The sequence below is a fragment of the Ambystoma mexicanum genome, chromosome 11, assembly GCF_040938575.1.
Source record: "Ambystoma mexicanum isolate Mex_15411 chromosome 11, UKY_AmexF1_1, whole genome shotgun sequence".
Lineage (NCBI taxonomy): Eukaryota > Metazoa > Chordata > Amphibia > Caudata > Ambystomatidae > Ambystoma > Ambystoma mexicanum.
The window spans coordinates 1,118,371,112-1,118,383,145 of NC_090934.1; the positions used below are offsets into that span (position 1 = coordinate 1,118,371,112).

General features: G+C 48.5%; 1 protein-coding gene across 5 annotated transcripts in view; it reads right to left on the reverse strand.

The window, feature by feature from the left end:
- The window catches only part of SCAPER (S-phase cyclin A associated protein in the ER), a 4,210,252-nt gene that overhangs the window by 1,023,570 nt on the left and 3,174,648 nt on the right, over positions 1-12,034 (reverse strand). The gene's annotated exons all lie outside the window — the stretch shown is intronic.

A 12,034-nucleotide genomic window follows, 5' to 3' on the forward strand; every position in this document is an offset into this window, starting at 1 on the left:
CCGCAGCGTTTTCCAACACAATAACGTTGTATTTATGTTTGCGGTCGCTTCAAAAGCAACCGCAAACATAAATACAACGTTTTTAAAGCTGCGGTTTTATTTCTAAGTTTTCTGGGCTCCTCCAGCGCGGAAAACATAGAAAAAAACCGCAGCTAGTGCTTATTTTAAAAAAAAAATAAATAGCACTTACCGAGATTCAGCTGCAGCTTTCCTGCTCTGGTCTCCGGTCCCCGTCCTCCGCGTACAGAACTAATGAAGGGAAAGCCACCCAGCGGTAGCTTTTGTTTACTACAGCTGGCTGGCTTTTCCTTCATTAGTGCCGTAAAAGCAAAAGCCAGCACAGGAGGGCATCCATTTCACAAAATGGATGCGCCCATGTGCTTGCTTTTGCGAATTTTGAGCTTGAACAGCTCAAACTTTTACATAGGAAGTTTTAAAAAATGGAAAGCTAGTATTTTTTTATGTTGCCTATCTATTTTTTAAATACATTTTTTTACTAGACCATGCCTTTAATACTAGTATTGTGGTGACTTCAACACAATAGCGGACGTAGATCTTGACAGGTCCAGAAGTAGGCCTCCACAGTACATGACTCCCACTCCCGGACAGACATGTGGTGGCTATCTGGCGCCCTCATAACCCATCTTGGCGGCACTGACAAACTAGTTAGTATGGCGATTTAAACCACAGGCGTTACTACACCCCGTATTTGAGACTGAAATAGGGAGATGTGTGGATGAGTACTTTGAGATAAACACGGGCTCTGTTGATACACAGGCAACTCTGTGGGAGGCTTTTAAAGTCTACGTGCAGGGCATGGCCCTGGTGACCTGGTCGGGGCTGCTCAAGGCAATACAGCGAGCTATTCATACTAGCAAAACTAACCCAAGGCGGTTAGATCTACAGTATGCGTCCACACCCGGTGCCGTCACCCTGGGAGACATTAGGGCTAAACTTGAGAGATTTCAGGCACACGCAGACAGAGAACTGAAATTTCTTGACAATCCAGGCTTGGCAAGACAGTATGGTGAAGGTAGCACCCTGGCAAGCTGCTAGCTAGGACGACACGACAAGCGAGGGAAGCCGCCATATTCCATTTGTGCGAGATGAGACTGGAGCACTGGTTCACACCTCACCTGAGGTGACCAAGGTGTTCCACTCCTTTTACGACACACTAAATGCCAACTCAGACACGGCAACCCTCCCCGAGATAGACGATTACTTAGACAAGTTGCCATTATCAATGCTGTCTGACGAGACCCGGGAGGTTCTTGATCGACCCATCTCCTCGGACTAGATCCCCACTGCCATCAAGTCCCTTCCACCTGGAAAGGCCCCTGGACCGGACGGCCTCACTATGGATTTCTTCAAGCAATTTAAATCCTGCTTGCCGCTGGTTGACCGCCCTATGGGAAAAATCCTGCACATTGAAAACACTCCCCCCACACTACGCAAGGCCGTGATTACAGTCCTGCTAAAACCTGACAAATCAGCTGAGCAATGCGAGTCCTACCGTCCCTTCTCCCTCATAAACTCAGACGTTAAAATATTTGAAGAAGTCCTGGCCTTAGACTTGCCCATTACATGAGACACATTACCCACCCAGACTAATCTGGTTTTGTTACCGGCCACTCCACGCCACTCAATTTAAGACACCTTTTCAATGTCCTGGCTGAGATAAGCCCAGAACTAAAAGCAGTCGCTGCAGCTCTTGATGTTCGAAAGGCCTTCCATTCGGTATCCTGCCAATTTATGTGGGCAGTACTACGTAAATACAACTTTGGGCCTCGATTCATATCATGGGTACAACTTCTATACATGTCACCTACTGCTAGAGTTAACATAAATGGGTCACTTTCGGCTTCCATTGACATTTGCAGTGGGACTCGACTGGGATGCCCATTATCTCCTTTATTATTCACTATTGTGATGGAACCCCTTTGCTGATGCCATCAGACATAGACACGCCCAAAGGGGGATCAGACTCTGGGGTGAACACGAAATTATCTTGCTATATGCGGACGACGTACTACTATTTGTGTGAGATGCTATGCTGAATCTAGCCCCAATCATGCATGACGTCCAATCTTGCCCAGGCTTCAGGTCAACTGTGACAAATCCAAACTATTCCCTCTCACTGACGCTACTGTTGCTCTGCCTGACCTTATGGGATTTGCCTGGACACCCCTGGAAATCAATTACCTTGAGATTGTCGTGACACTCCACCCAATGCTGCTCTACGCCCGCAACTATGGGGTATATTTACCCCAACTTACAGCCAAGCTTCGCGCCAGCATGTCATATTTCACACAAAGTAGAGGGGGAGGGGAGGAGGAGATGGGGGGAGGTAGGTGGAGAGAAAAGCACCATGAACTTTCTGAATATACCAATGTGGCCTGGCACTACATTCTTTGAGACACTGAAGGTGGCGATTAATAATTTTTGTGGCATGCAGGAGTGGTAAGACTAAAAGGGGATACACTAACAAGACTCTACATACAGGGTGGGCTTGCTGCCCCAGACTTTGAAAAGTACTGGGTAGCATACTTGTTCCACCTTGGACACACGGCACCCACATGTTAAGATCGAGCAGAATGCTGCAGGTGCTTGTGACGTGCGCTCACTGATATTACCACCGGTATGGAAAGACCCAGTAGCTTGTAACACCATTGCTGTGATAGCACTGGCTTGGGGCAAAATATGGAGAATGCTAGACAACCACCGCCCTTTCCATGGAGACTTACCATTATGGAATTTCTTCCTGTCGTTCCCTAAAATAAATAAAGCAGCTGTACGACAATGGGAAATGGATGGTTATGCAGCCATGAGGGATGTTTACAGCATGAGGTCTTTTATCACCCTCCAAGATCTGCCTGGGCCCACGCGGAGGCTCTCCTTGCGCTGGTTGCAATGGGCAGGGCTCCGCCGTGCTGCTTAAACAGCTTCGGCGGAATTCCCTAAACTGCCCCCTGATGAACCATTACTGGATATTGTTATGGGGGACCTCGGATCATGGCACGGTAGCCAGACTATATGACTTGCTGCAGTGCAGCGGTAATAGACCCCTCACGAAACACTGTGAAACCTGGGCCAAAGACCTAGCCATAGATGTTACTGACGAGATGTGGGAGGCTATGTGCCAACAGACCCAAGCTGTTTCCTTTAATTCCAGGTTTCGATTAATACAATTCAAAGTACTACATAGGTTCCACTACACCCCGGCCAGGCTAAACATTTTCTCTCGCACCTACTCTGCCCAGTGTCCCAGATGTCACTCTGACGAGGCGGGATATCTCTGCATGCTCTGGGACTGCCCTGAACAGAGTGTTCAGGGGGGAGGTATGTGATACTATGTCTGTGATTTTTGGCTGCACCATCGAGCCAACCCCATTGAATTGCTTACTTCACAGGTTCGAGAAGCTACAATGTAGCTTTCACAGACTGGCGAGCCTCTTTATGTTGCTGGCAATTAGTTGTATACTGTTGCCATGGGCCTCTGACCAAGAGAAACGTTGGTCCTTGTTGCAACCCATGAATTGTAAACTAATAAACATTTGGCCACCATTTCATTATTATTTACTGTCTATGCAGGCGAATGCTCAAAACGATGGGGGCTCAAACAGTTAATAGCTCTCCTTTCCCCCGTTAAGATGTCATGTATCCATGCCACTATTTACCATACCATGACCTGTACCGAACCAATGTGAGCAATAACAAATGTAAGATTGTATTTCAGTTTTTGCAACTGCTACTTGTATCTCCTGTTGCAATGTCAAGCACCTTATAAAGTTTAAAAAAAAACAAAAAAAGCTCAGGCAACCCCTTAAAGAGGGCCTTAACCACTGGGTTGGCTGCCGAAAAACACATGCTCGGGTGGAATTTTTGTAAGGCCCGATGACTGCCAAATACGTGAGGCAAGTATCCGCTAGAACTCAAGAATGAGCCAGGTGTGCCGAAAAGGGATCTATACGATTAGTGCGACCCCTGAATTGCCAACTTGTTTTTATTTCGACCCCCTTTACACCACATATATATGCGGGCGAGACCCCCTGCTGCACCCCCCCACTTGCATTATATACCATTACCCCCACATACATATGTAAGGGTCATCGAAATAAAAATGAAAGTCAACCTTTTGGGAGGTTGCAGTGATGGGGGCGCAGTAATGGTGTAATTTCACCAAAAATGCCAGTACATTCTCCAAAGGACAGGAGATAGGGTCCAGCCCCTTGTCCTGAGCCCATTGGCAGAACCTGGTCCATTTGCACTTATACTCAGGACCGAGTCGAGGGCTTCCTGGCCTGCTGAATGATGTCCCAGCTGTCATCTAAAAATTGAGCATTCTGAAGCCTCAGTTGATCAGGAAAGAGGCCGCCAGGTCCAGTTTGGCAGGGTCTGGATGTTTCATTGCTTCATCCTGCTAAATCAGGAAGCCCCTGCTGGGGATTGGAAGATGGACGGGACCCTGCGAGCACAACTGCAATAGATCCGAAAACCAGGGTCTCGAAGGCCAGTGGGGGACCAGAACTTGCAGAGAGTCCGTTGGAGCAGAGGGGTGGATGGGAACGCATAACACCTGCCAATGTGCCAACAGATCTGCAAGGCGTCTCCCAGTGACCCCTGACCCGGACACACCCCTGAAACAAACTGGGGGCACTTGGCATTCTGGGGAGAGGCGAACAAATCCAAGTCTATGACCCCCCAACGCTGGAACAGGGGCAACAAGAAGTCGTTGTGCAACTCTCACTCATAGGTGTTGTACTCTAAGTGGCTCAACTGATCCGCTTCTGCATTGTTATCCCCCGGGAGGTGGACCGCCAAAATCCCCAATCCCCTCCATCAGGGCCCAGTCCCAGATCAATAATGGCTCCATGCAGAGGAGGCTGGAACGGGTGCCATCCTGCTTCTACAGGTAAAACATTGTGGTAGAATTGTCCATCCTGACCAAAACAGACCTGTCCCTGATGAAAGGCAAAAATGCCTTGAAAGCCAGGCCCACTGCCCTGATCTCGATAAAATTAATATGCACGAGGGTCTTCGTCCTGGACCATGCGCAATGAATTGTGTGCCCTCCAGAGTAGCCCCCCCAGCCTGAAAGAGAGAATTCTATCATCACCACCAGGGTAGTCTCTGGTTGGGTGAAGGGGGCTCCCACTGACAAACTGCCATCTGTCAGCCACCAGCGAAGATCGGGCAGCAGCAGCGGTGGTATTGGGATCCTGTCCGACTGAGACCCTGTCTCCTGATCCCAATTGGTGGTAAAGAAAAATTTACAAATGGCAGGTCCAGAACTACCCTCAGGCCAGCCTGGTTGTTCTTAGGTACTGCAAAAATCCAGGAACAGTAACCGAAGTCCCTGTTTTCAAGAGGAACTGGTTCTATCGCCTGCATCTCCAACAGTGAGAGGACTTCCTGTAAAAAAGCCAGACCCAATCTGACGAAGCGGAGGAGAGGATGGCTACGGTTAGGATCCACTGGTTGCTGAAAAGACGCTTCCAGGTGCCCTGGAACAAAGCGAAACGGCCCCCGCAGGCGAGCTGTGTTCACCGACCCTGACATCACTGCTATTTGGCGTCAGAGGCGAGGGCAGAGGAGAGGGAATGGAAAAACCCAGGCAACGTCCTCTGCTGCTTCCTTCTGCTGTCGCTAGGCGACTTGTCAGGCCTCCGCGCATGCCGGTCTCTGAAACCCTTGCAGCCGAAGGAGGTTTGGGGTTTGAACTCGGTCCTGCCCTGGGATTGAGGGAATGATTTCTGACCTAGCTTTGTCAGGATGGCCAAGGACTTGGAAGGGCAGATTTAGGATCCGCTCCTGTACGTCAGATGAAAACTTTGTGGCATGCATCCAAGCCGTCCTTCTCATCTCGACCCCAAGGTGCAGCCCTCTGCTGGCTGTGTCGATGTGGGATACCGAAGACTGCATGAGGTCATGCGCAATTGCCCGGGCATCTGCCAGACCAGCCTTGAAGGAGACTTGCTTGTCCGAAGGGAGGTCGGGCAGGAATTCCCCAAGCTCCCGCCACAGCTTCTGGTTAGCCGCCGCCAGAATGGCGTCCACGTTGGCCTGCCTCAGATGCAGTCCAGAGATGGAGTAACAGCTATTTCCCAAGGACTCAAGGAACTTGTCTTCCTTGGAGAGGCAACTGGAGGTTGCTCCCGTGGAGGAAGACGACAAAGACGATGGTTTAGAATAAAGTGAGGAGCCGGCTACCACAGAGGAATGGGGCTGTAAGTGGGAGTCAAGGAGGATTGGCTCCCCGTCCATCACCCTGAATCTGCTGTCCAGCTTCTAGTTAATCTGGGCGTTGGCCCTGGGCTTCTCCCAGACATTCTGCGCCACCTGCGGCACATCCCTCTGAAGGGGAATGCCAGACCGGATAGTGGTGTGCTTCCCAAAGATCTCCGTGAGCACCCCAGACTCCTGCGGGGCTTCCTCGAGAAGAAGGATCCCCAAGAACTCTGCCAGCCCTGAAGTCATGAAAGACCTTAAAGGATTCCGAGGGCTTGTCGTCCTGGAGGTCATCGTCATCGTACCCCCCCTTTTTGCACAGGCTAACGGGAAACCGGTTCCTGTAACACAGGTGCCACAGGAGTCCCGCCAGGTCCGTAAATGAGGACAAGTTCAGTGGCTGTTGAGGGGGAGGCATTGGTGGTACAGGAGGTGGGGGGTCAGTACGACTGGTAGGGCATGAACCTGAGGAGGGATTGCAGGAGGAACGGGAGGAACACCCAAAGGAGGGGGCTGGGGCGGCACCGCCTGTGAGATGACCTCCATCACAATGTTCATTAGGAGCCCCTTCATCTGAGGGGAACGCATGAGGCAGAGGAAGCGTTCAAAGAAGAGGTCCTCACAAGCCGCTGAGCCGCTAGCGGCCCTGCCCTTCGAGTTGCTGGGCCTCTACACCTGGTCGAAGCGCTGAGATGCCTGGTGCTCGTAGATGGAGGGCTGTGATGGGTGGATGTACCCCTGAGGAGACCAGAACCCTGTACAATTGGATCCACTGCCACCTCTGGAATCGTCCTGCAGAGCCCACTCGACAGGCAAAAGGACTGGCGGGTGCTGGTCCAGAGCCAAAATGGCCACCTACCTGGCAGGCACTGCCACGTGCCTCTCTGCCATTTTGAAGCCTTGCGCCACGCCCTGGGTGGGAGGGCACGAAGGCCCTCAGCTAGGAGAGGCCTCAGACATAGGAGGATACTGCTTAGGTCTTGCACCCGAAGCAAAGGCCTCGACTTCAGAGATCCCTCTGGTAGGCGCTGAGCCCTCAGCCGGATGGCTGGTAGTCGGAACGCCCTGGATGACGGCCTTGGAGCGAGCTATGGTAGGCTCAGAGCCTTCAGCGCCTGTGCCGGTAGCCATGTTGGATCTAGCTGAGGAATGATTCTTGGAGGTGGGACTCAATGATTCCTCAGCCTCTGGTGTACAAAAAGCGGACAAGGCTGAACGTCCCTCCGAGGACAGCCTGGTAGAGTCCTGGGCCGATCGGTTTGGGAGCTAGTAGCCTAGAAGGCCTCAGGTCTGCCCCCGGACTGCCAGGAAGAGCCCCGGGGCCCCTCGGCTTGGGAGCTGGTAGCCTTAGAGGCCTCAGGTCTGCCAGAACCTGAAAACCAGGAACCCAGATCCATGGGAACATGGGGGTAGGAGTCGCTCTTGATGAGAGGTCCTGGAGACTAAGTGCGACAGAGAAGTGTGGAAGATTTCCCTCCACTGTGACAACCGATTCTTCAATGCCCTGTGACAGAGTGCTGCAAGCTGAACAAGTGCCCCAGAGGTGGTCGGTCCCCAAACACTCAAGGAAGAGTGCATAGGGGTCTGAGGCCGGGAACGAGCAGTCGCATGAGGCACATCTTTGAAGCCTCTTGCAGCCGACATGCACCAGGGGAGGTGAGGCACCGAAGGGAAGTTAAAGAAGATTGAAAACACAAAAAAGGGGAACAAGCGGAAAGCTGAAAAAAATCTCTGCTAAAGCTGCCATGTCTGACACCGTCCATGTGGAAAAAGGGACTGTGGTGAGACGCCTGAGGGCGGTGCCTCTGCGGGGCATTCCCCACACCGAGGCCGTGCCCCTGTGCGCTATATTAAATTGAAAGGGGAAGCTCATTTTTTTTGCTGCCAAAGGTTCTGGTACCATCCCCATGTTGTGGGACGCCCAGAAGGATGGAAAAAAGGGGATGGGACGTATGACTACTCAGCAGCGTGCAGGTGGCTGGAGCAGGAGAGTTGTTGAAAGAAGAGCCCGGTGAGCGACAGCAAAGCAAAGCAAGAGAAAGGTAAAAGCGAAAGCTGGAAAGCGGTGAAAGAAAGCAAAGCGGAATGACAGAAAAGGTGCGCTAGAAGCGCAGAAATAATGAAAGACAGCAAGTTTGCTGGCGGCATGGAAACAGCCAAGAGTGGGTGCAAGAGAGACCCGAAAGTAAGGAGAGGGGTGCAAGTGACCTGAAATTGAGAGCGACAGCAAAGAGACAGTGAGAGGGAATACAGACAGTCAAGAGAGGGTGCAAGCAACCCAAAAGTGAGACAAAGGGTGCAAGCAACCCGAAAGAAATACAGAAAGTGCATGGCATGTTAAAAGGCAAATTAAGGTGCAAGAGAGCACTGTGAGAAACTGAAGGTGCAAGAAAGCACAGTGAAAAGTAAGGAGAAGTGTGCAAGAGGCACGGAAAGATGGAAAGAAGGTGCAAGTGTGCACAACAGAAAAAGAAGGTGGCAGGAAGCAAAGTAAAATGGAAAAGGACAGTTAAAGAGGCACAGAAGAGGAAAAGGTGCCAGAGAATAAGGAGAGGGGTTAGAGGTCAGAGTGGCCACACCGCAGAGGAGCAAAGAACCTGGCGTTCTCAAAAGTCTTTGATATTACCCCCATGAAAGAACTGTACATTGAAAGGTACATCCTGACCAGAGGAACATTTTGTTTGTTTGAGACCAGAGGGGCCTAGACTTGGGGAAGGAAATCCTGAGAGGCCTAACAGGAACTGTTTTTTTGTTTGGAAACGGAAGGACTGAAGCACTGTGAACTCTATTGACTTGCTGCAAAAGCCCTACGTGGAAGGATCAAAGGGCAACACTTTCGAGTTGAACTATTTTGAACTACACCTATTGGTAAGACTACTGTGGTTTACATCTCCTTTTGAATCACCATTTTTCCTTTAAGAAGACCCCTGATACCATGCCTTTCTCACACTTCCCATAGTTCTTATATTCATCTAATTGTCATCAGCTTGTCTCGAATACTATTAGAAAAATAAGTCATTCAGATACATGGATATAAGCAATACTTTTTGTGATTAACACCAGAAACTGACATTTTCAGGAAAAAAAATTATTTGCACTTTTCCGAACCACTTATTTTGATATAAGTACGCCCAATTAAGCTTGCAATCCGTTATCAAAGGCGGATTAGTTGTTTGCATTTTAGGCAAACTTGGCAGGGACCCTTTGGGCTTTGGGGCTCCTGGCAGTGGGGTGGAGAATGCTTTAATTTGAGGTTCGTAAATATTTCCCACAACTGTGCCAGAGCGACGAAGCCTTGCAAGGAGTCCGAATGTAGTTTGGAGAGGAGGGTCTTCCCTGTGAAATGTTTTTTGATATTGAATTAAAATGGTGTATTACACAACAAACTTTCTGTAAAAAACTGGTTAAACAGCTAAACAGTTTGCAATTGGTTTTGTAGGGTAACTCCATGCAATAGTTGCAGTCACCAACAGTCCACAGGAGCATTTCCCACCAACGCATTTTCATGATGCCTTCACCCACAATATATGCCAGTATAAAAACATTTTCACACTGGCTGTGTCCCATACATTTCCATGCTGGCAGCCCCATTATATGTACCAGAATTCCAATGTAAGAATTTTGGGTTGTATCCAAGGCACCAACAAACTTACACAAGGAAGTGCTATGTGCACAGGGCCTATCTGTCATTACAAAAGGAAACACAGCCTTTTAATTCACAGTGGTAGAAGAAATTCAAAGTCCCCTTTCACATCAAAAGCAGGATTTTCGTGACACCAAAATGGCTTTACTTGTGCGTTTGTAGTTTGAAAGCAAGCCATGAGAAAAATGTTCCCCTGCTAAAATAAAGATGGCAGGGAAAAGACATAGCGCGTGTTGACAAGATGTAATGTATATTATGCTTCACATGCAAAATATTGGCAATTGAAAAGAAAAGACCACATGGGTCACATGAACATTTTATTAAGGCCAGAGGCAGGCCCTTTTGCTTGTTGTTGGGCAGACTTCACAAAGGACCCCCCCACCCTCCCCTTACATCTCCCCAGCTATTTACAGCTACAATAAAGTATGGCCTGCAAAGGGTGTTGAAAACAAACTGTCCCCAGACAAGTTTTCTCTGAGGGCTCCTTTCTGTGAATGGCCTAGTCCATGCATGACTGGAATGTGGGAGAAGCTGCAATCAATGCAAGATGAACTCTGTAAAAAATACAAGAAAATAGTAGTGTTTCAGATTGTAATGGTGGTCCACTACAGATAACAAGACAGCATGCAAGATGGCAGGAGGGCCTCCTGACATCCTAGGGGCGGCCTAGCTCATTATCTGCACTGGGAGATCCCTGTGTAGCTGAGGCCGCACAAGCATCTACGACCGGCAGCCCGCTAACTTCAAAGAACAAAGAGGCTAATAAAAACACAGTCAGCAAGCTGTGGTCTGGATTAAGTGGAGCTCACATTTGCATAACATGAAGATTTCCCATTAGCTTAAAAGGACAATCATAACTCTGGCCTTTTTTCAGCAACCACAAGTCGTATTGCATTAATTTATGTGTCATTTCCAGGCAATTTTGTTGCAATAACATTCATCCACCTGCGACTTAGGGAATTGTAATGGCAAGCTAAGATGTGTTCCTGGCTGTTTTTAACATGTCCCGAATTTTAGAGTTGGCAAAGTGGTGGAGGGTAAAATTATGCATCTGGAAAGTAAATTGCATGTTCCTGACTATTATGTGCTTTGAATACATGGTGGAAAATTGCCACACGACCATGCAACATGGTGGAGACCCAGCTGTCATTTCATTAAATTCTTCTGTGATTAGCTGAAGCGAAATATATATGTATAGATCTCGATCTCGATCTCTCTCTCTCTCTCTCTCTCTCTCTCTCTCTCTCTCTCTCTCTCTCTCTCTCTCTCTCTCTCTCTCTCTCTCTCTCTCTCTCTCTATATATATATATATATATATATATATATATATATATATATATATATATATATATACTGGCAGTTACTAGTAAATTATGAATTTTTGCCACATAACCTAGAATTTTGCCAAAAGTTGACATGAAAACAAAAGGGGATTTCAAATGGGAGTTGCCATATTTCTGCTATACACTCCTAAACCAATCCTTAGAGAGAGGCTGGACTTGGTTTAGAGAGAATGGTAACTATACAATCCTGGTTGAGAAATGCTTGCAGTGCACCATCCAATGTTTAAATATTGATGGTGGCATCCCTGGTATATAAAGTGGATATACTATGAGAGAAGGGTAGAGCTGCTAAAAATTACCATCTGACAGCTGCAAGGAAACACCAAAGGAGATTGCTGAAATTGCATCTGGGTGGGGCTGTCAATTGCTGGGGAGGCCTAAACCTAACTAGGCCCTATAGTGAAGAGGTGGGGGCCATCGTTGAGAATGGAGTGATCAGACCCCTGCCCTGTCCTCCAAGAGGGTCCAGAAAAACACAGCTGGCTTTTCTGAAATTTAAACAGAGGTTTTCAATGCAAGTAAAATGGAGCCATTTGAAACCAAAAGGTGGGGGAATCTGCTTGCCTTAAATCCTTTCCCTTTATAGTGGGTCTGGGGGGAGCGGGGACTACATAGATCCTTAGCCTATTGAACTAAAAATATGAATTTAAGTAATTCCACATTTGGCGCAACACCACATGGTGATTTTTGTTAAAATTCTAAATGAACAAAGCCCATTCCCAGTGTGTACTGAAAACTATAGACCATAATCTTTCTGTCCACTTCCACCAACACAGGCCGTTAAGTGGAGGGGAGTTGGAATTCCGAAATTCCTAAATCA